The sequence below is a fragment of the Podarcis bocagei genome (assembly GCF_964188305.1).
Source record: "Podarcis bocagei genome assembly, chromosome: 10".
NCBI lineage: Eukaryota > Metazoa > Chordata > Lepidosauria > Squamata > Lacertidae > Podarcis > Podarcis bocagei.
Window position 1 is genome coordinate 15099171 of NC_138135.1, and position 21142 is coordinate 15120312.

Genomic DNA, 21142 nt, shown 5'->3' on the forward strand with positions numbered 1-21142 from the left:
CACTTTAGCCTAGCATATGTGTTTTGGTAGACATTGCTTGGCTGGAGAAATGTATTGCAAAATTCGAAACAATGTGAATTTCGGAGGGCGGCTGTATTTTCACTTGTGAATTGTTTCAGAAAATGTGAATCGGGTAGGTTTGACTTTACATGCAAACTGAATAAAAAAAAAATTCTCCTGTCTGGGAGATTGTATTTACTATGTGCTTAGTTGGAGACAGAAAAGGTGGCACTTTAGGAAGACACAAGATCTACCCACCCTGGAAGAATGGCAGATGAAGGTGATAGAGTACATGGAATTGGCAGAAATGACTGGCAGAATCCGAGACCAGGGAGAAGAGGCGGTGGAAGAAGAATGGAAAAAAAAAATAAAGACTATCTACAGAAATACTGTAAAATTAATGAATGTTAAAGGGACGTTGGATTGAAAATAAGCGGTGTTGGTTAAAAGATTAATAAGAATATGTAAATATGGATTGACAATGGTGGAAAATATATATTTATTATAGGTTAAGACGTTGAGTAAGGATAAATGACAGAGGGTAAGGATTTGCTGAATTAAATATCTGAACTGGAATACAAAAAGGGAGGTGTGAGGAGGTCAAGAAACTAGTGAATGAGGTATAAGATATGAAAATACTAAAAAAATTTTCTTCTGTCTTGTTTTTTTGGTGTTTCTTCTTTTTTCTATTCTGTTAACTGTTTTCTATTGTGTACTTTTATGTGTTTTGTATTTTCTCATTTTTGTAGCTTCTTTTGGTTTTTGTATTTTATGTTTAAATTTGGAAGCTTTTGATTGTTTATGAAACTTTAATAAATATTATTATATATATATAAAAAAGAAAAGGTGGCACTTTAGGTGGCAAGCTGGTGGTACTGGCTAATGTATCAACCACTTGGTTTACCTTTGCAGTGCCACTTCCCATTGCAAGCAACTTAACATACAAATATAGTGCCAGTTTATAAAACCAGTCAGTCTGCGTCAGTCAGATCTTGAGTGCAGGCATCCAATTGCTCATTGCACTGTAAACTGATAATTGCCAACATAAATATGCCACCCTGCTTAACAGAAGTCTCCAGCAGCACATGTAAATATTCAGGTGAACAGAAAGAGATGATTTAAAAAGACACTGCCCAACCCATTCACAGCCCATTGAGTTTGATGGGATTCTTCTGTATGCTCAGGGTTCCAGTTACACATTTCTGGTTTTGCTTTCTTTTTTTTAAGAAAAAAGAAAAGCAAGGAAGTTCTAAACCATGGGTAGGCAAACTAAGGCCCTGGGGCCGGATCTGGCCCAATAACCGTCTAAATCTGGCCTGCGGACAGTCCAGGAATCAGCGTGTTTTTACATGAGTAGAATGTGTCCTTATATTTAAAATGCATCTCTGGGTTATTTGTGGGGCCTGCCTGGTATTTTTACATGAGTAGAATGTGTGCTTTTATTTAAAATGCATCTCTGGGTTATTTGTGGGGCATAGGAATTCGTTCATTTTTATTTTTCCAAAATATAGTCCAGCCCCCCACAAGGTCTGAGGGACAGTGGACCGGCCCTCTGCTGAAAAAGTTTGCTGACCCCTGCTCTAAACACTAGTAATTTTTGTCACAAAAGGCAGAGGGTATTAATCTAGCCTTGTGATGTTTTCTCACTGGAAACAACCCCCCTCACCAAGCCTTCATTTCCCCCCAAAGTAGGACAAAGAACAGCTCAAGGAGAGGGGGTTGAAAATGGGTGGGAAAATGGTCTGGAAAAGTGGCCCTTCTTCTCGTTGCTGTAAGGCTTCAGTCAGTCGCAAGATGGAAGGAAAGGGAAGATTTCTTCTGCTTATGGCTTGCAGTCAAAGTGCCATTTTCTGCAGCTATCCATGACTCCCCGATAGTGAGAACCGTCCCAGCTATACAGTGGTACCTCGGGTTAAGTACTTTTGTTCCAGAGGTCCGTTCTTAACCTGAAACTGTTCTTAACCTGAAGCACCACTTTAGCTAATGGGGCCTCCTGCTGCCGCCGCGCGATTTCTGTTCTCATCCTGAAGCAAAGTTCTTAAACCAAGGTACTATTTCTGGGTTAGCGGAGTCCGTAACCTGAAGTGTATGTAACCTGAAGCGTATGTAACCCGAGGTACCACTGTACATACTGCAATTTGATGAGGGGTGTTTCATCTAGGGATGGATGGATCAGGCTTTTTCTGATTCATTTCAGTTTCACATGTGCTCAGTCCTAAGTCTGTTACATTCCATTTCTTAAAAAACAACAACCCCCCCAAAAAAATTTGCATTTCATTTGTACACCCCCCCCAAAGCAAACTTTGTCGTATGCTTTTCGGTGCATCTCCCCAAATGTGCATTTTTAACACAAAATTTTGGCGCATTTGGGGGACAGAATTGCAACATGAAAGTCAGAGGGATGTGCACTCCCAATTTATCGCTGTGTTCCAGTCCACATGTAAGTGCAGAGTGGTGAACTTGTTCAGCCCACTGCAAAAAATGGGCTGAATTTGTCCTCTTCACAGCAACATGGGTGAAGAACCCTTTCCCAGCCTGATGGCTGAATTTCTCTTCTGGGCTAATTTCTGGGGAGTCACATGCCACTAGTGGGCCTAGCCAGAGGCAAAATTTTGGAGGATGAATGTGGGGGCTTTGAATCTGGCAGATGCAAAGCCTCTGTAGATCCACCCCAGAATGTCCTCCTTTTTGGCCTTAGCTCCCTCAGGAAACTGAGGTTAGATCAGCACAGTAGAGTGTTTGGAAGTCAGAGTGCGTTAAAATGTTTTACTGAATTACCCACTGTCAGGGTACTGCCATCGGAACAAGGCAGGGAAGCAGAGGGGCTGTTGGGTTACAGGGAACCTCCAAAAATCTTGCGAAGCAGTTCCTCTTCCTGTGATGAGGAAAGCTCCACTTCCAGTGGGGAAGCGGGGAGAGGACCAGAGGATGCTGCTGGGAGCCTCAGCACTGCTCCTGGCCAGGCCGGGCAGGAGGGAAGCACGCCTCTTCCATCGCCCACCCTGCGCAGAGGTGTAAAACACAAAGAAGGAAGGAAAAGGCTAGGAGTAGCTTGTGATGGAGTCACTGCAGATAGAGATTGAGGTTATTCTATTTCCCACTGTGTATTGGCAATCTGGTTGGCAGTTTCGTGTGTGTGTGTGTGTGTGTGTGTGTGTGTGTGTGTGTATATATATATTCCCACATGTCTAGTGTTAGGGACGTGGAAGCGGTGCAGAAAAAAATGAATCAGGCTGTGAGGGAACCTGGCACAGGACGCAATATGCAAATCTGCTGTATGCCATGCTATATAAAAGTATCTTGTCAGGAAACTTGGAGCAAGTCGTAGGGGGAAATCTGGCACCCAGTCCTAGAATGGAAAGTATTCACAGGCTGCGAGAGAGAGTCTGGTTTGTTCTGCTCCAGGGGGAGCGACGGCTGGCAAGGGTACAGACGCTACACAAGGGAACTCCTGAGCTCTCCATTCGAGCGCTGCACTATTGTGCTCCGAGAGGAGGAAGGAGAGGGCTCCCCAAGAAGAATGGCCGGCTTTCTTGCGGGGAGCGGAGGGTCACGAGAGCGAACCAGAGCCAAGTTAAGGGAAGTGGCTATGGCAACAGGCTATCTGGTCCAAGGAATGTCCTACAAAGTAGGCGGCGGGGAAGGGGAGATGGGTAGTGGCGGTGAAGGGGAGAACTCGGTTCGAATGGGAACAATTCACCCTCCCAGAGGAGCTCTAAACAAGGAAGCAGCCATGTTAGGAAACAAACAGCCGTTCATAGTGAAATGGAGGGCAGGGTGGAATGATTCGGCCTTCTTCACACTGGTGGGCGACGTGAAAAGTGGCCTTTGATAGAGTGCCCAGCATTGTCCCAGTGCCACCCTCTATACCGGATGGATGGGCAGCCTTTGTTCTGAAGTGTTTCCTCTTTTTCCAGAGCATCGCCAGAGCTAAGCCTGCGTTTGGGCAGGGCAGCCTCCGCCAACCTGGTGCCCTCCAGATGTTGTTGTTTAGTCGTTTAGTCATGTCTGACTCTTCGTGACCCCATGGACCAGAGCACACCAGGCACTCCTGTCTTCCACTGCCTCCCGCAGTTTGGTCAAACTCATGCTGGTAGCTTCGAGAACACTGTCCAACCATCTCGTCCTCTGTGGTCCCCTTCTCCTTGTGCCCTCCATCTTTCCCAACATCAGGGTCCTTTCCAGGGAGTCTTCTCTTCTCATGAGGTGGCCAAAGTATTGGAGCCTCAGCTTCACGATCTGTCCCTCCAGATGTAGCGGGCTGCAACTCCCGTGACCCCCAGCCAGCGTGGGTGGCTGACGTGTCAAAGGCCAGGGTTCGCAAGGGTGTCTTCCGCATTTGGCAGAAATGAAGGTGCCAGACAGACCTCTGTGGGCAGAGAATTCTACACACCTAAACAGGTGTCTGTTCTACGTTTGCTTAAATCGCAGGTTGAATTTACTCGCGTGCTCTGTGTATTGCACATTTGTATTTTCACTGCTTTGCATTTTGATGTTTTGAATGTGAGCTGCTTTGGGCACAGTTTGTTGTGGGAAAGTGGCATGCAAGTAAACTCAATCAATCAATCAATCAATCAATCAATGCGAGTGATTGATTCAGTGAGCCAGCCAGCCATACCTGCTTTCAAGACACTCCCTTTCCCAAGTTTTTTTTCTTTTCATACTCAACCCCCCGGAATGGACTCTCAACTGGACATAAAACATAAAAATATTTAAAACTGTTAAAAACAACAAGCCCCCTACAAAACATTTTTAAAAATACCAGATGTAAACAAATCATGTGTCTGGATAGGCAGAAAAGTTTTCAGCAGGCATCTAAAAGGGTCCAGTAATGGTGCCTTTCTAATATTAGCAGATGGAAATTGTGTAGGTTATGGGAACTGTAGTCCATCGGAATGGATGATGGGAATTGTAGTCCAACAATATATGGCGGTCACCACATTATCAACCTGTGTTAACATCATTTTGAAGGCTTATTTACAGCAGGGTGTGGGGACAAGTTGGGCTTAGGGCAAAAGCTTCATGGGGAATGTGGGTTTTAAGGAGGAAATCGAAGGAAGAGAGACAAAAATGAACCATGGAAAAGGTAGGCCACATTGAAATGGTTTCACTTCACGCTTCAGGTCTGACCAAATATATGTGATTTCAAATAAACAAACAAACGAATTACACCTTAAAAAAGAAAAGAAAAAGAGGCAAATTGGTGGCTGCAAACTAAGAAGACCCGACTCTGTTTACCCCATTGTATTAACCATGCCATCACTTTAATTGCAAGGCAGGGATTCAAATTCAATCCGTTCTACCCATTTAGAGGTGGGGAAAAGTTCTCATCCCCCCCCACTTGTGAAAGAGTTTTAAGTATGTGGTTTTGATTTATTTACATTTTTTTAATTAAAAGAAAATTAGAAATAAAAAAAGATGCTGTAGCAACTGCCGTCCTACAAAAGCAAAGCATTGCTATGTAATTAAAAGGGCTCCTTGAATTATAATTACATTTGAAATTTAATTATGACTGCAACACTTCATCTTTACATGCAACTGACACCTTGCTGCTACATAGCCCTTATTGTAATTTCCGTATATGTTTAACTCCAAGATCTTAAACAGCAGACTAAGTATCAGGGTATCTGCAGAAAATAAAGGCTTAGAAGGTGGGAGAAGAAAGCAAACGTGATCTTTGCCCCCTCTTAGCATGTTGGCTGCCTCACGCACACACTTGAATGGCTGTTTTCAGGAGAGACGTTGCTGTGTGTCGCAGAGAACAATATTCTTGCAAGAGGAAAAGGAACTGCATTGCTGTATAGAGCTTGCCTCGTCACCAGGTATCCTTCAGCAGTTGTCTATGGCAGGGATGGGGAAGCTGTGGAGCTCTAGGGGGTGTTGGACTCCAACTCCCATCAGCCCCAGGCAGCATGGCCCGTGGTCCAGGGATGCTGGGAGTTCTGCAAATATATGGAGGGCTACAGATTCTTCTTGCCCTGGTAATAATAATGATTTATTATTTATACCCCACCCATCTGGCTGGGTTTCCCCAGCCACTCTGGGCGGCTCCTAACAGAATATTAAAAACACGATAAAAGATCAAACATTAAAAACTTCCCTAAACAGGGCTGCCTTCAGGTGTCTTCTAAAAGTCAGATAGTTGTTTATTTCCTTGACGTCTGATGGGAGGGTGTTCCACAGGGCAGGCGCCACTACCGAGAAGGTCCTCTGCCTGGTTCCCTGTAACCTCACTTCTCGCAGGCAGGGAACTGCCAGAAGGCCCTTGGTGGTGGATCTCAGTGTCCGGGCTGAACGATGGGGGTGGAGACGCTCCTGCAGGTATACTGAGCCGAGGCTGTTTAGGGCTTTAAAGGTCAGCACCAACACTTTGAATTGTGCTTGGAAACGTGCTGGGAGCCAATGTAGGTCTTTCAGGACCAGTGTTATGTGGTCTCGGCGGCCATTCCCAGTCACCAGTTTAGCTGCTGCGTTCTGGATTAGTTGTAGTTTCTGGGTCACCTTCAAAGGTAGCCCCACGTAGAATGCATTGTCAAGGAAATAAACAGCTACCCAACTTTTAGAAGACATCTGAAGGTAGTCCTGTTTAGGGAAGCTTTTAATATTTGATGAATTATTGTATTTTAATATTTTGCTGGAAGCCGCCCAGAGTGGCTGGGGAAACCCAGCCAGATTGGCGGGGTATAAATAATATTATTATTATTATTATTATTATTATTATTATTATTATTATTATTATTAGGTTCAGAGCCTAGGGATTGGTGGTGGGACACTGAGGAGAGGTCAGAGGAAGAAGAGTGGTTTAGATTGGATTGCCCTTGTGGGTCGCTTTCAACTCTACTATTCTATGAGTCTATGATTCCATGACATTGCCCAAATCTTGCCCCAAACGTTCTGTTTGAGAACGAAAAAAATACTCACCATTTAAAGGTAAAGGGAAAGGACCCCTGACAGTTAAGTTCAGTCACAGACGACTCTGGGGTTGTGGCGCTCATCTCGCTTTCAAGCCAAGGGAGCCAACGTTTGTGTGCAGACAGTTTCCCTGGATCATGTGGCCAGCATGCTTCTGACGCAATGGAACAACGAAACTAGAGCAGTGCGCGGAAACGCCGGTTACCTTCCCACTGGAGCAGTACCTATTTATCTACTTGCACTTTTTTGGTGTGCTTTCGAACTGCTAGGCTGGCAGGAGCAGGGACCGAGCAACAGGAGCTCACCCCGTCGCGGGGTTTCGAACCACCAACCTTCCGATCGGCAAGCCCAAGAGGCTCAATGGTTTAGACCACGGCGTCCCCCGCGTCCCCACTTGCCATTTAGAGAATGCTAAAAACACTTGATGTTGTTGTTGTTGCTTAGTCGTGTCCGACTCTTCGCGACCCCATGGACCAGAGCACGCCAAGCACTTCTGTCTTTCACTGCCTCCTGCAGTTTGGTCAAACTCGTGCTGGTAGCTTCGAGAACACTGTCCAACCATCTCGTCCTCTGTCATCCCCTTCTCCTTGTGCCCTCAATCTTTCCCAACATCAGGGTCTTTTTCAGGGAGACGTCTCTTCTCATGAGGTGGCCAAAGTATTGGAGCCTCAGCTTCAGGATCTGTCCTTCCAGTGAGCACTCAGGGCTGATTTCCTTAAGAATGGATAGGTTTGATCTTCTTCCAGTCCATGGGACTCTCAAAAGTCTCATCCAGCACCATAATTCAAAAGCATCAATTCTTCGGAGATCAGCCTTCTTTATGGCCCAGCTCTCACTTCCATACATCACTACTGGGAAACCCATAGCTTTAACTATATAGAATTCTCTAAACAGCCCTCTGTTAGGTTAATCATTAGGCCCATTTTGCAGGTGTAGGTAGGTGACATTGAGGCCGAGAAGTAGAACGGCTTGGCAAATGCTTCCGAAGTAAGTTCACCAATAAAGAGAGATTAGAAAACAAAGACGCCCCAGTTCTTATTTTTAGCCACTATGCTACACCGGAATAGTTTTGCCCCATTTTTCTCACAGTTGGTGTCAGAGAATGCATAGTAATGTTTTAAAAAAAACACAAAACCACGCTGTAAATTAATATCTAGTCGCAACAGCAATTACATCAGAGTTTCCAAACAGGATTTGTTCATGCTGTTTTCTAGTTCTTTCTTTTCTTTTTCCTGAGCTTCAGTGGTTATGTGTTGAGGGAACAAAGTTTAGTTCAGAGACTAAAAATGTCGGCTTGGCAGCAGAGCTGGTTGAAAAAGAGCAATGCCATTTTTATGACAATTTTGAGACTTTGTTTTGACACGGCCATCACTTCCGCGTCAATAGCGCTGAAACAAAACGTCAAATGTTGTAAGGGAGGAAAATCGAAATTTTGATATTTTCCATATTTTTGGATACTTTTGGCGAGGTTGCTGAAATGGCAAAGAAGTTTGTTGGGAGATGGGGGAGGGCAAATGCGTGTGTTCTCCAAGCAAAATCTTTCATCCAAAAAAAACAAAAAAGAAAGAAGGAGAAAGCACATTTAAAAGGGGAGTGAGGGAGAAAAAGAAATAAGACTGGTTTGTTGAGATTAGCGACTTTTGCAGTTAAAGTTCGGGGCTGCTTTTTTTACAGGTTTTGACTTGAAGAAATAAAAGGAAAGACACCCAGGAGAGATATTATACCATTTAACTGAAATACTTTCTTTTGTTTTCAAATCATGCCTTTTCATTGTTTATGTGCTCTTAAAATATGTACACTTTGAAAATATTCTATTAATAATCACACATTTGGAGTGTGCATTGTATTTCACACACATTATCTCAGTAGCTTTCAAGTTAGAAAATTTTAAAACTATGCAAAGTGCTATTAGTTATAAATGAAACGTTGAATATGTATAATCCCCGAAATCTGCCGTCATACTTCATTACAGTATATTTACAAATATTGTACATATGCGACTTTTATTAATGTAGCATTTTATTTTACATAGCTAGCAGTTGAGATTAGTAACAGGTAAATTCTTAACAGTAAATTTATATTAATTATTTAATCATTTGATTAATGATTTGATAATATCACAGTCTTTTTAAAACCCATTTTAAAGGGCATAGGATTTCAATCAGCCATAGACCTGGTTGAAGAGGAATGTTTTTGCCTGGAGCCTAAAGATATGTAATGGAGGCACCAGGTGACCCTCCTTGGGGAGAACATTCCACAAACAGGGAGCCACTGCAGAAAAGGCCCCGTTCTCGTGTAGCCCCCATTCAGACCTTTCATGGAGGAGGCACACAAAAAAGGGCCTCAGAGGATGATCTCAGGGTCCAGGTAGGTTCATATGAAGAAAAGCAGTCCTGAGACGTTTAAGGTCCTGAACTTGCACCTTCTGTATTCAAAACAGATGATCAGCTACTGAGCTATGGACTCCCTTCTTTGCCAAGCCAGGCTGCTGCGGATTTGTAAACTGGACCCTGTTTAGGTTTGTAGAATCCTCTGCCCGCAGAAGTGAGTCATTTCTGTCGTATGCTGGCGATGCCCCGCTTTACCCTGGCCTTTGACACGTGAGAGAGATGTTTCCCGGACTCAACCTATTCCTGTGATTGTAATTTGTTATAACCTGTTTTTAATATTGAATCTTAACTCTTTGCAACCTGCCCTAGGACCTGATTGTGAAGGATGGGTAATAAATTGAAGAAGAGTTTGGATTTGATATCCCACTTTATCACTACCCGAAGGAGTCTCGAAGCGGCTAACATTCTCCTTTCCCTTCCTCCCCCACAACAAACACTCTGTGAGGTGAGTGCGGCTGAGAGACTTCAGAGAAGTGTGACTGGCCCAAGGTCACCCAGCAGCTGCATGTGGAGGAGCGGGGAAGCGAACCCAGTTCACCAGATTACGAGACTACCACTCTTAACCACTACACCACACTGGCTCTGAAATAATAATAATAATTAATCCTTTTCATCTGCTGAGCATTTATATTATTTTTGCAGAATCCATTTATATTGTTCGGCTTTTGAATTGTTGTTCACTATTACTTGTGTTATTTTGATGGTTGCAAGGGGGGGGGGGGAGAAAGTTAAGTCCAGGTCCTTTAAAGAAGATTTATTTCAGGCCTGGCACATTTCAGAACAATCCTTCCTTAGGGGCATGCCATGAACTGCTGTTTCCATCAAGCGCATAGGCCACTGGCTGCAGTAACCCCTGTGGGCCTCTGAGAGCACTGCAAATGAATTAGAAAAGTAGGAATCCATAAATGGATTGAAGTATCTATAAAAAAATATTCAAATAAATGTATAATACTACCAGACCCACACATTGCCTATTTGTAAGCTGTTGCAGGGGTTTTTTTGTCCATCCAAATCACTCAGGAACATAACAAGCTTTCCCTTCACAAATAACGCACTGACTCTGTTTACAGGGGTCTCTCCTGCGTTTTTTCAAGGTAACCTTGGTGATAATAATGTCACGTCCATTCACTACAATGCTTTAAAAAAATAATAATTTCAGGAAGTGTTCATATTGATTTGACTCTGGCCTTTGATCCAACAAATCACACTGCGCACTACCTGTGTTTCTTTCTGTTTGGTGAGGTTTATCCATGGGAGAATGGTTCTTCAGCTACATTAGCAAGGAAACAACGAGTGATTTTGCTTAATGGTGTTGAATCGGAGGTGAAAATGTTACCCGGGCGAGTTACCTCGGAAGCTAATTAGAGGGCTTTTACTTCTCCAGTCAACGACCTGTTGGTGTTGTGGCATCTGCAAAACAGTTTTATATGTCCACATGTTGAAGATGTGACCCCATATGCAGTAAGAGTACTGTGAGGGTATCAGACCATGACTGTTTAGATGGGAGATTTGTGGAGGCTTATTCACTATTTAAAGATACGGGCAACCACCTCCCCAACACCACCAGAAACAAATTGGTTTGCGGGCCAAGCTCAGGCATATGTACTCGGCAGGGCTGAGCAATATATCAATACATCGTCCAAAACTGGTTTGAAGTCCATATGATATTGGTTTGATAATTTTTGATCCAGCAATATATTGCGAATCAGGATGTATGTTAGGGCTGGGTGATATCTCGCCCAAAACTGGTTTGATATTGGTTCCATAGTCATGAATATCACAGTTGTGATACTGGTTTCATAATTTTTGACCTGCCACTATGTCATGAATCATGATGTGTGTGTGCTTTGCAAAAAAACACAATGTGGGAAAAACCATGAAGCCAGCCAGTGCTACTCTTGATTCCTGAAGCCTCTGTTAACTCTGCCATCTCAGCAGTCTCCTGCCTCTTGCAGGGAGCAGAGAAACAGGGGAAACTGGCAAAAATCACAACGCAGGAAAAGCCACAAAGCTGCCCAATGTCTCTGTTGTTGTTTAGTCATTTAGTCATGTCTGACTCTTCATGACCCCATGGACCAGAGCACGCCAGGCACTCCTATCTTCCACTGCCTCTCAAAGTTTGGTCAAACTCATGCTGGTAGCTTCGAGAACACTGTCCAACCATATCTCTCTCTCTCTCTCTCTTTCTTTTTTAAAAGATATTTATTAGAGGTTTAGAAATTATAGAAAAAAGAAAAAAGGAAAACAACAAAAAAATTCAACAAGGCATACATTTCAATACATAAAAAAGGAAAATAAAAAACATAAAAACCAATAAAACAATAAAAAACACACATCCAATACTCCATATCTTTATCTTTCATTTGCTTGTTTCCTCTACCTCCTCACACCTCCCTTTTTGTATTCTAGTTTAGTTAATTTTTCCAGCAAATTCTTTCCATCTTTCTCAATTTTTGTTAAGTAATTTATCTTAACGGTCTAACATATTAATTCACTCAGCAAATCCTTGCTATCTTTCACTGTGTTCTGTCATTCAATTTACCTTAATTTATTTTAACCTTATCTTACCATAAAACACCTTAAAACTTAAAACTTAATATTTATTTATACATAACTGCTTATATCATTTCTACTAAAGCCTAATAGTTTCATTCCAACATTTTTCCTAATACTCATTAGTTTTACACTAATTCTCAAAATATTTTTTTTTTAAATAAACTTTCTTCCAATCTTCATCCAACGTCTCTTCTTCCTGGTCTCGGGTTATGTCAGTCCTTACTGTCCATTCCATCTAGTCCATCAACCTGGTGCTCTTGTGTCCGAGGCTCTTAAGTCTCTTCCAGGCGTCCTCAGATCTTCTTCTTGTTTATACCTGCACTTTACCTTGTCTTCTGTTGATCTTTTTCTTAGTTTCTTTCCTTTCTCATTGAGGAATAGGACTCGGGGAGACTCCGACCCAAAAATATCTCCATCTCCCCTCAGCAGATCAGCCCATTCCCCACAGTCCCATTCCCCACACTCAGCACTGTAGTCCAAAAAGTATTTAAAAGCATGTTTCAAAGACCCTCCAAAATTAAAAGCCCCCACAACTCCAGACCCCCCCTGGCCCACTCCAGATTCAATCTTCAAGAACAGCGGCTTATGCTCCTGCAGGGCCTCGGGTCTCTCCATTTGTGTTACTTGAGGTTTAACAGCAACCTCCTCCATTATCTTCTGCACTTGCACTTGCCCTGTCAAAACAAGTTCCTGAGTTGGTTCCTGGATGGTTTCTATATGGGTATTCGCTGTTTGTCCAAAGTTTTTGACTGCAACAGTCATCAAATCCATCTTCTCATGCATCTGCTCCAACAAAGCGCTTGTCTTGCAAAAAGCAAGCACCAAAACTTCTTCTAAACACATTTTTATTCAAGGCCAGAGTCTGGTCTCACGATCCTAATCTTGCAGCTGTAAAATCCCCAGATCGACTCCAGCAACAATTTAACAAGCTCCCTCTAGAGGAGACAATTTCTATTTGTATCCACCTTTTGTAAACAGGTCCAACAAAAGAAAATTACTTTCATTTTTCATATATTTTGTGTCTTTTAATTGCAAAAGGCAACATTGGAATCAGTTTGTTTCTCTTTTTTTAAACTATCTGTCAAAAGACATTCCATTTACAGTCAAAGAACTTCCCCAAGAATTTCTGTCTCTGGCACCCCATTCCCAGGTTTGAGATGGTGGAAATTTATCTTTCTTTACTCTCTCTCCTGCAGACTTGAACAATCAAAATTCCCCCCTTTTCTCCTGCTTCCAAGAGGGGTTTTGATGGTTATAACTGAAGGAAATTTAGTCCTTTAATATGCGACTTTCCAGACTTTAGCTTGCAAATTTTTGCTTCAGTCTATTTACAAAAAGCGGAAGGCGGACTTCCTGTTTAGAACCTTCCCGCTTCAGTGCCAAATTAAAATGTTTCTTAATCCAATTTTCCGTTTTACTCACGGGTACTTATTTAGAATCCAACTGTCCACAGGAAAAAGTCAGCGCTCTCCGGCAACGGCTGTGCGGCTTCACTCCGTAAAAGTAGCAGTTGATTCAAAACACCGCGCCGCTCACCTCACGTCGCTTCGGATCCCCGAAAAGGTGTTTCCCTGCGAGTAGGGGAGGCGCTCCTGGTGTCAGCCGAATCCTACGTTCCCAGGCTACCTCCGCCTGGGATTTTTAAAGGGTCTCCGCCTTCGCCGCCGCGGTAAGACCCGATTTTCACGGATCGGGTTCCTCCCGGTCAGAGGAACTCCGCCATTGTCGATAGCGCTAACCCGGAGGTCTCCACCGTCCAACCATCTCGTCCTCTGTCGTCCCCTTCTCCTTGTGCTCTCCATCTTTCCCAACATCAGGGTCTTTTCCAGGAAGACTTCTCTTCTCATGAGGTGGCCAAAGTATTGGAGCCTCAGCTTCAGGATCTGTCCTTCCAGTGAGCACTCAGGGCTGATTTCCTTAAGAATGGATAGGTTTGATCTTCTTGCAGTCCATGGGACTCTCAAGAGTCTCCTCCAGCACCATAATTCAAAAGCATCAATTCTTCGGCGATCAGCCTTCTTTATGGTCCAGCTCTCACTTCCATACATCACTACTGGCAAAACTCCATGGCCAATGCCTCTACCTAGCCCCAAAATGCAGTGTGGGTATTTAAAGAGGATACCCAGGTAAAAAAGAGGCTTTGTGCTGGTTGAATTTACAGGCATGGCCAAACTTGGCGCTCTAGCTGTTTTGGGACTACAACTCCCATCATCCCTAGCTAACAGGACCAGTGGTCAGGGATGATGGGAACTGTAGTCCCAAAACAGCTGGACAGCCAAGTTTGGCCATGACTTGGCTAGTAGGATGGTGTTGTCTTATTGTGGTTGGCTTTTCAGTGACAATCACACTGCATTTTGCATGTATGAAGTGGGCCAGGCTGAATAAATGATAACAGAATAAATGATGTAAGGAGGGAAGTGCAGCCCAAGGTACAAAAATAGGTAGTAAGGGAACACCTAGATACTTTAAACAAATTTAAATCTCCAGGGCCTGATGAGCTGCATCTAAGGGTACTAAAGGAGCTTGCGGATGTAATTTCAGAGACTTTGTCTATGATCATTGAGAATTATTGGAGAACATTTGAAGTCCCTACGGACTCGAGGCATACAAATGTTGTCCCCATCTTCAAAAAAGGGGAAAAAGAAATACCCAAGTAACTACCAACCGGTGAACTTGATATCAGTACTAGCGAAGGTCCTAGAACAGATAATTCAACAGTCAGTCCATGAGCATTTAGAAAAGGATGCTGTGATTACTAAGACCCAGCACAGGTTTCTCAAAAATAAGTCATGCCAGACCAATCTGATTTCCTACAGCCAAGAGGCAGAGATGAGCCAGGCTTGAAGAATCCAGGGAGTCTTTCCCCTCTTGCTGTGAGCAGCTCTTGTCCCACCCGGTCTCCCAGAGCATGCAGAGAAATGAAGAGGGCAGAGCGATGAGAGACAAGATGATGGAGCCTCAGGTTGTTTGGGAAGGATACAGTGGCAGAGGAGACTGAGATAATGGCGGGAAAGACCTTCTCACAACTGCATTATTGGGACAAGACCTATTGGGAAGGGTTGCAGTGACAAATCAGGTCCTCCCTTAAAGAGGGCATGTAATGCGGTGAGACCTGGAAAACCGACACCCTGTGTTGTCGGTGGGTACGATTGGTCAGCCACAACAGCCAATTGGTAGGTCCCTCGTAGCTGGGAGCAATCTGGCCAATGGGACGCAGTCCAAACAGTTCAAGGGACCTATTTATGCCCATGCACGTGACCCAGAGCTTCCTCTTTCGGCGCATGCATTCGGAACACCCGCCCACCTCTCCCTACTTTTAGGGCTTTGCGCTTGACCTTGCTATGCCGTCGTGTGTTGTCTGTCGTTGGGACAGGGGCACGGTGGGAATTTTCCCCACTTGGCTGATTGGCTGTTGCCATTTGGGTTTCGTCTGCCGCGTAGTAAATTGTCACAACTTGTAAGGTTGCGGATAGGCACTGGTTCAGGTGATAGGGATGGGAGAATGGTCTCGCCATCCCTATGTGAAGGGTATTCCATTAAAGGAATCCAGGGACTCGATGGTTTGGTCAACCCCTGAGAGGGGGTTGTGCCCATGCCTGAGTCCAGGGGGGCATTTGGGTGGCGGAGATAGCCTGTTCCCAGCTTTCCGCTTATCCAGGTGTTCACCCTTGGCTGACCTATGCTGGAACCCTGGGTCAGCGCTACTTGCATGGCAGGGAGCTAGTCGAACCAGAGCCTATGCAGCCAGTCACATTCTGCAATCAATAAAGTTGTGGCCTAAATTCTGCCAAAAACCAAAACCAAAATTTGAGTCAAGTGTGAAGTTATTTAGGGGGGAGGTTTCTGGGTCTGAACACGCTACTAGGAATGAGCTGTTTTGTTTCTTTGAATCAAGAGTTAACTTCACTGACATGTGCTTTATTGTTTCATTGCTGACCTACGCCTGACTCCAGCTCCTGATATTGTACTTTTTGTTGGTCTCCACTTTAGATTCTGCCTACCCCCCAAAATGTTTGTATCACTACAAACCCTGGGTTCCCCCAGCCTGCTGAGCCCTGTCTCTTGTCCATTGATGATGGTGTTTTAATAATAATAATAATAATAATAATAATAATAATAATAATAATAATAATAATAATAATAATAATAATATATTATTTATACCCCGCCCATCTGGCTGGGCTTCCCCAGCCACTCTGGGCGGCTTCCAAAAGAATATTAAAATACTATAATACATCAAACATTAAAAGCTTCCCGAAACAGGGCTGCCTTCAGATGTCTTCTAAAAGTCTGGTAGTTGTTGTTCTCTTTGACATCTGGTGGGAGGGCGTTCCACAGGGAGGGCGCCACTACTGAGAAGGCCCTCTGCCTGGTTCCCTGTAACTTGGCTTCTCACAGTAAGGGAACCGCCTGAAGGCCCTCGGTGCTGGACCTCAGTGTCCGGGTAGAACGATGGGGGTGGAGACGCTCCTTCAGGTATACTGGACCGAGGCCGTTTAGGGCTTTAAAGGTCAGCACCAACACTTTGAATTGTGCTCAGAAACGTACTGGGAGCCAATGTAGGTCTTTCAAGACCGGTGTTATGTGGTCTCTGCGGCCGCTCCCAGTCACCAGTCTAGCTGCCGTGTTCTGGATTAGTTGTAGTTTCCGGGTCACCTTCAAAACCTTCAAAGGTTTTGACCACTCATAGCCTAAGGATTGGAAATTCAGGAAATAATGCTGCTGGACTAAGGTTAGTCTGAGGCTAGTGCTCATGAATACATACTTGCTTGCTTCCTACCCACTCAACCTGCATCTCTGAAAAATAAATAGTTGATCATAACAGGCGCCATAAATCTTCTGCTCTCTCTTTTTCACATGGGGGAGCCAATCGTATGCAGCTGCACTTGGAACGTGTGGAAACAAAACTTGAAAGGCAGAATGTGGCTTTTTTCAAGTACAGTTGAGTACAGTACTGACGGAGCAAATAAAGGGTCCATGCACACAAAATAATCACCTTGGACCAGAAGAGCCCGGCACATTTTTATAAGTTACAGCAAACCCTTATAAGACTCTGCAGCCAATTAAATTGTTTTATACTCTTGCAATACAAGGGTGGCCGAAGAGATTTCACTGGAAATGTATTGCGAAACTAAACCCAAAACCTCCTAATGCACCGAATAGTTTAGACGTGGGAGCAGACTTTATTGGCTGGATGATGGAGCGTTGCAAGCTTTCATAAAGGGGGTTCATAAAGAAAACAAAGCAGAGGAAAACGCCTGCCCATTTTCTTCATTTCTGACTTTCTCAAGGCAAAATTAACACTTTTAGGCCCAACTTCAACTTAACCATAGGCAGAGCAGATCCACACTAAACATTTAAGGCACACCCACATTAAAAGCAAATGGCTTCCACCAAAGAAACTTGGGAACTGTAGTTTCCCCTCATGGAAATAAAATGCCTAGCATGCTTTAAAAAGCTGCAGTTCTCGGGAAAGTCATGAGCTTTAAATGGATAGGGTTGCCACCTTTGGTCTGGCAAAGTAAGGGACAGGTCAGGCAAAATATGGGACAAGTTGATTAATATCCTACAGCCTTTGTGTCTGTGGGAAGGGGGTTATTGTTTTACTGTTTTGTTTTAATTGTTTACTTGATTTTCTCTTGTTTCTTATTCTGTGATCTTATGATGAAGGGCGGTATATAAATCTTAACAACAACAACAACAATTTGACGAGGCTGCAATAAAACTGCAGCTCACAGGAAAAACACCACCACCAAACCGTTTTGATACCAATCAAAATGTTTCTCTGATATCCCTTTTAAAGAAAGTATCAATGAATCAAATGCTATTATGCAATCACAGAGCTGTTAACTTTAAAGAAAACAAAGGTTGCACACGTTGTTTTTTTAAATTGTCAGCACACGATAACTCTGCGTGTGGGGGGAAAAGGGGGGGAATCATACATCAGTCATTGCCTGTGTTTAGCTACCTCCGTGCAAGCTGGTTATTTTTTAACTAGATGAGAGGCTAGCTAAAAGCATATTCCTTCCTCTCTGCCTGTTTGCAGACCTCTTTGCTTTTTTCTTTGCTGGCAATAATGAAATATGCCTCTACGCTTCCCCCCACCCCATCCAACCTCGTCTATTCGGTTATCAGTAAGCCATTGTGCGGCTAACAATGGCCCCTCTTTTTTTGTCCCCCAGCAACGCTTTGTAGAATAATGCTATTCATCCCCACGGAATCCCTGGTTCATAAAAAGGTATTGATGAAAGGTGGGGTAGATTTGCTCAAGTTTTCAGCATAATAATCCTATTGTTCACCGCTCGGGCTTGCCTAGCGAATGGCCCTTAAATGTAAACAGCCGAGGCAGTATGCTTTGTGATTATATGTGGAGGGGTCTGTTTGAGGTGGGCATTCCTGCTTCCTTTGATAGGACTCATTAAAGCCAAACCGGTGCGGGTAAGTTCTCGCTGCATTAGTTGGTGGCTTGCATCTGAATTCTTGTGTGTATGCTGGGAGAGGTATTTTGTCTACACTTGAAAGAAAGGCCCACAGTGCAAAAGGCAGGCTTATGCTTTTCATTAGGTCCCACCTGTCAGGTAAGGGGTGCTTGTTGCAACAAGACAAAGGACCTTTGCTCTTTTCGGCCAGCTTTACGGGATGTCTTACTTTGCAGAAAGCAAATGCTGAGATCCTTCTCCTTTCACGCCCTTTGCTTTCTGTAGGGCTGCCTTGAAAATGGCCCCCAACCCCACCCCTGCCTACAGGGAGACAAACTCAGCACAATAAAATATCACCCACCCACCCATTATTGTATTAAAGTTATACAGTGGTACCTCAGGTTACAAACGCTTTGGGTTACAGAACCTTCAGTTTACAGACTCCGCGCTGTGGGTTAAACCACAAAGCCTAGGACTTGCTGATCTGAAGGTTGGCAGTTCGAATCCCCGTGACGGGGTGAGCTCCCATTGTTCAGTCCCAGCTCCTGTCAACCTAGCAGTTCGAAAGCACATCAAAGTGCAAGTAGATAAATAGGCACCACTCTGGCGGGAAGGTAAACGGCGTTTCTGTGCGCTGCTCTGGTTTGCCAGAAGTGGCTTAGTCATGCTGGCCACATGACCCGGAAGCTGTACACCGGCTCCCTCGACCAATAAAGCGAGATGAGTGCTGCAACCCCAGAGTCGGTCACGACTGGACCTGATGGTCAGGGGTCCCTTTACCTTTTTTAACCTGGAAGTAGTACCTTGTGTTAAGAACTTTACTTCAGGATAAGAACAGAAATCGCGTGGGGGCAGTGCGGCGGCAGCAGCGGCAGGCCCCATTAGCTAAAGTGGTATCTCAGGTTAAGAACAGTTTCAGGTTAAGAACGGACCTCTGGAACGAATTAAGTTCTTAACCAGAGGTACCACTGTATCCTGCCCATGGGCATAGCTAGGGGGAGTGGGAGGCAGCTACCCCAGCCCTCAGTCACGTAAATAAATAAAAATACTTAGCTAAAAGTATAAATTGTAGAAAGATTTGGACAGGTTTTTCTGAGCGCTTGGGGTCAAAAGAAAGAAATGTAAAGCAATGGCTGTTGAGACATTTCATTCTGAATCTGCTAGACGGGTGGGTGTCCTGCCCCCCCCTAAATCCTGGCTATGCCCAGGATCCTGCCCCACATCAAGTGGATTTGAATGCTTTAGGACAGGCTTATCCAACCTGGTGCCCCCAGATGTTGTTGGAAGCCTGTTTCCACCAGCCAAAGGCAACATGACCAATGGTCAGGAGTGACTGGATGCAACAACATCTGGAGGACAGCAAGTTGGAAATGGCTGATTTAGGAAGATGGGAGAGCAGGGTCTCTCCTGGGTCTTGGATGGGAGTCTTTCTCAGTTCTCCCTGGAGCTGCTGGGATTGAACCCGGAACCTTCAGCATGCAGAGTCTTTGGTCTTTTTCTCTGATTCCATAAATCAAATTCCAAATACTTGGGGCAACTTCACTTATTACACAGTGTCAAGCTTTGACTGGCCATCTCTGGCATCTGTTCAGCAGGGAACTGCACCAATCACAGCTTCTTGGCTGTGCAAATATGTTCATTTTATTTATTTATTTATTTCACAATACCTACACATCTGTAATGGGTTTAGGGGTTGCTCGTGCGTAAGTTGCCGCCACTCCTGGCTAGGTTACCAGGTTGAACCCTTTCTGACTGAACAGCCTCTAGCATCGTGACCATCTCAGTCGCTGGCAGAATCCGTCAGTGGTCATTTCTTGAACTTCTTCCAGCACAAAAATTCTTTGACGCCTAGTCTCCGCCTAGTCTCCCTGCGCGGAGCCTTCTGCGCAGGGAGGGTGTGGGCAGCGGAGGACCCGTACTCTCTCCGCTGGTCTCCGGCGAGGAGTCTTGGAGCCTCCTCTCCGATTCCCCCATCTGCCCCCCTTCTCCACTGGTGTTACGCTGATTTCCTTCCCCAGCAAATGGGCTGCCCCTCTCCCTACTGGGACCCTCTCCGGCATCCCTCTGGAGCCTTCCCTCCGCCTCTAGCTCCGATGGCAGTTCCCTGACAAAATCGCTTGATTGTAAAAAGAAACCCTCAAAGCACGTCTATGCATTTCACATTTTTCAGGTGTCTCTGTAAAGCAATCTGCGAATTGACTCTGTTCGGATCTCGAGGATGGTTGTACGTTGCCTTGGGTTGCCTCGGGCAAGATGAAGCGACTAACAAATTTAATAAGTAATAAAAATAAAATAAAATAAGGATGCTATCCTTAAAGCCCCCCCCCCATCCACCTCAATGGGCCTTTGCTACAGTTGAGCATGAAGTTAAATTGAGCAGCCCTTCTTTTTCCTCCCTGTAGTCTCTTGGTATTCTGAACTGGCTTTGGGGGAAATGAAATTGTCAATAGTTTATTGCATTGGAGACAGCTGCGATACATTGAACGCTCCAGCCTCTTCATAATTATCAGTGCCATTTCTTCAGGTTTCCTCTGTTCTGAACCTAATTGGATTCAGAAATCAAGGGGGGAGGCTCAGTAATTGCCCGCTCTCCTACCACAGTGCTGCGTGGAGCAGGGAAGTGTGCCACACCTATGTTTAAATTATTTCTTGCCTCTGTGTCTTGCCCCCCTTTTTTCCTTGGAGGTCAGGGTGGGCCTGCTCTGTGTCCATCTGCCTTCAGAAGTTAAGCAGGCCAGCAATATAGAGTTTTTCAGGAACGTATGTAGGAACATACATTTTTTGGAAGAAAAACCCCCTGCCTTGTGCAGAATTGGAGCCCAAGAATTTCTCTTGCCTATCAGAACTGAATGGAACGCACAGGTC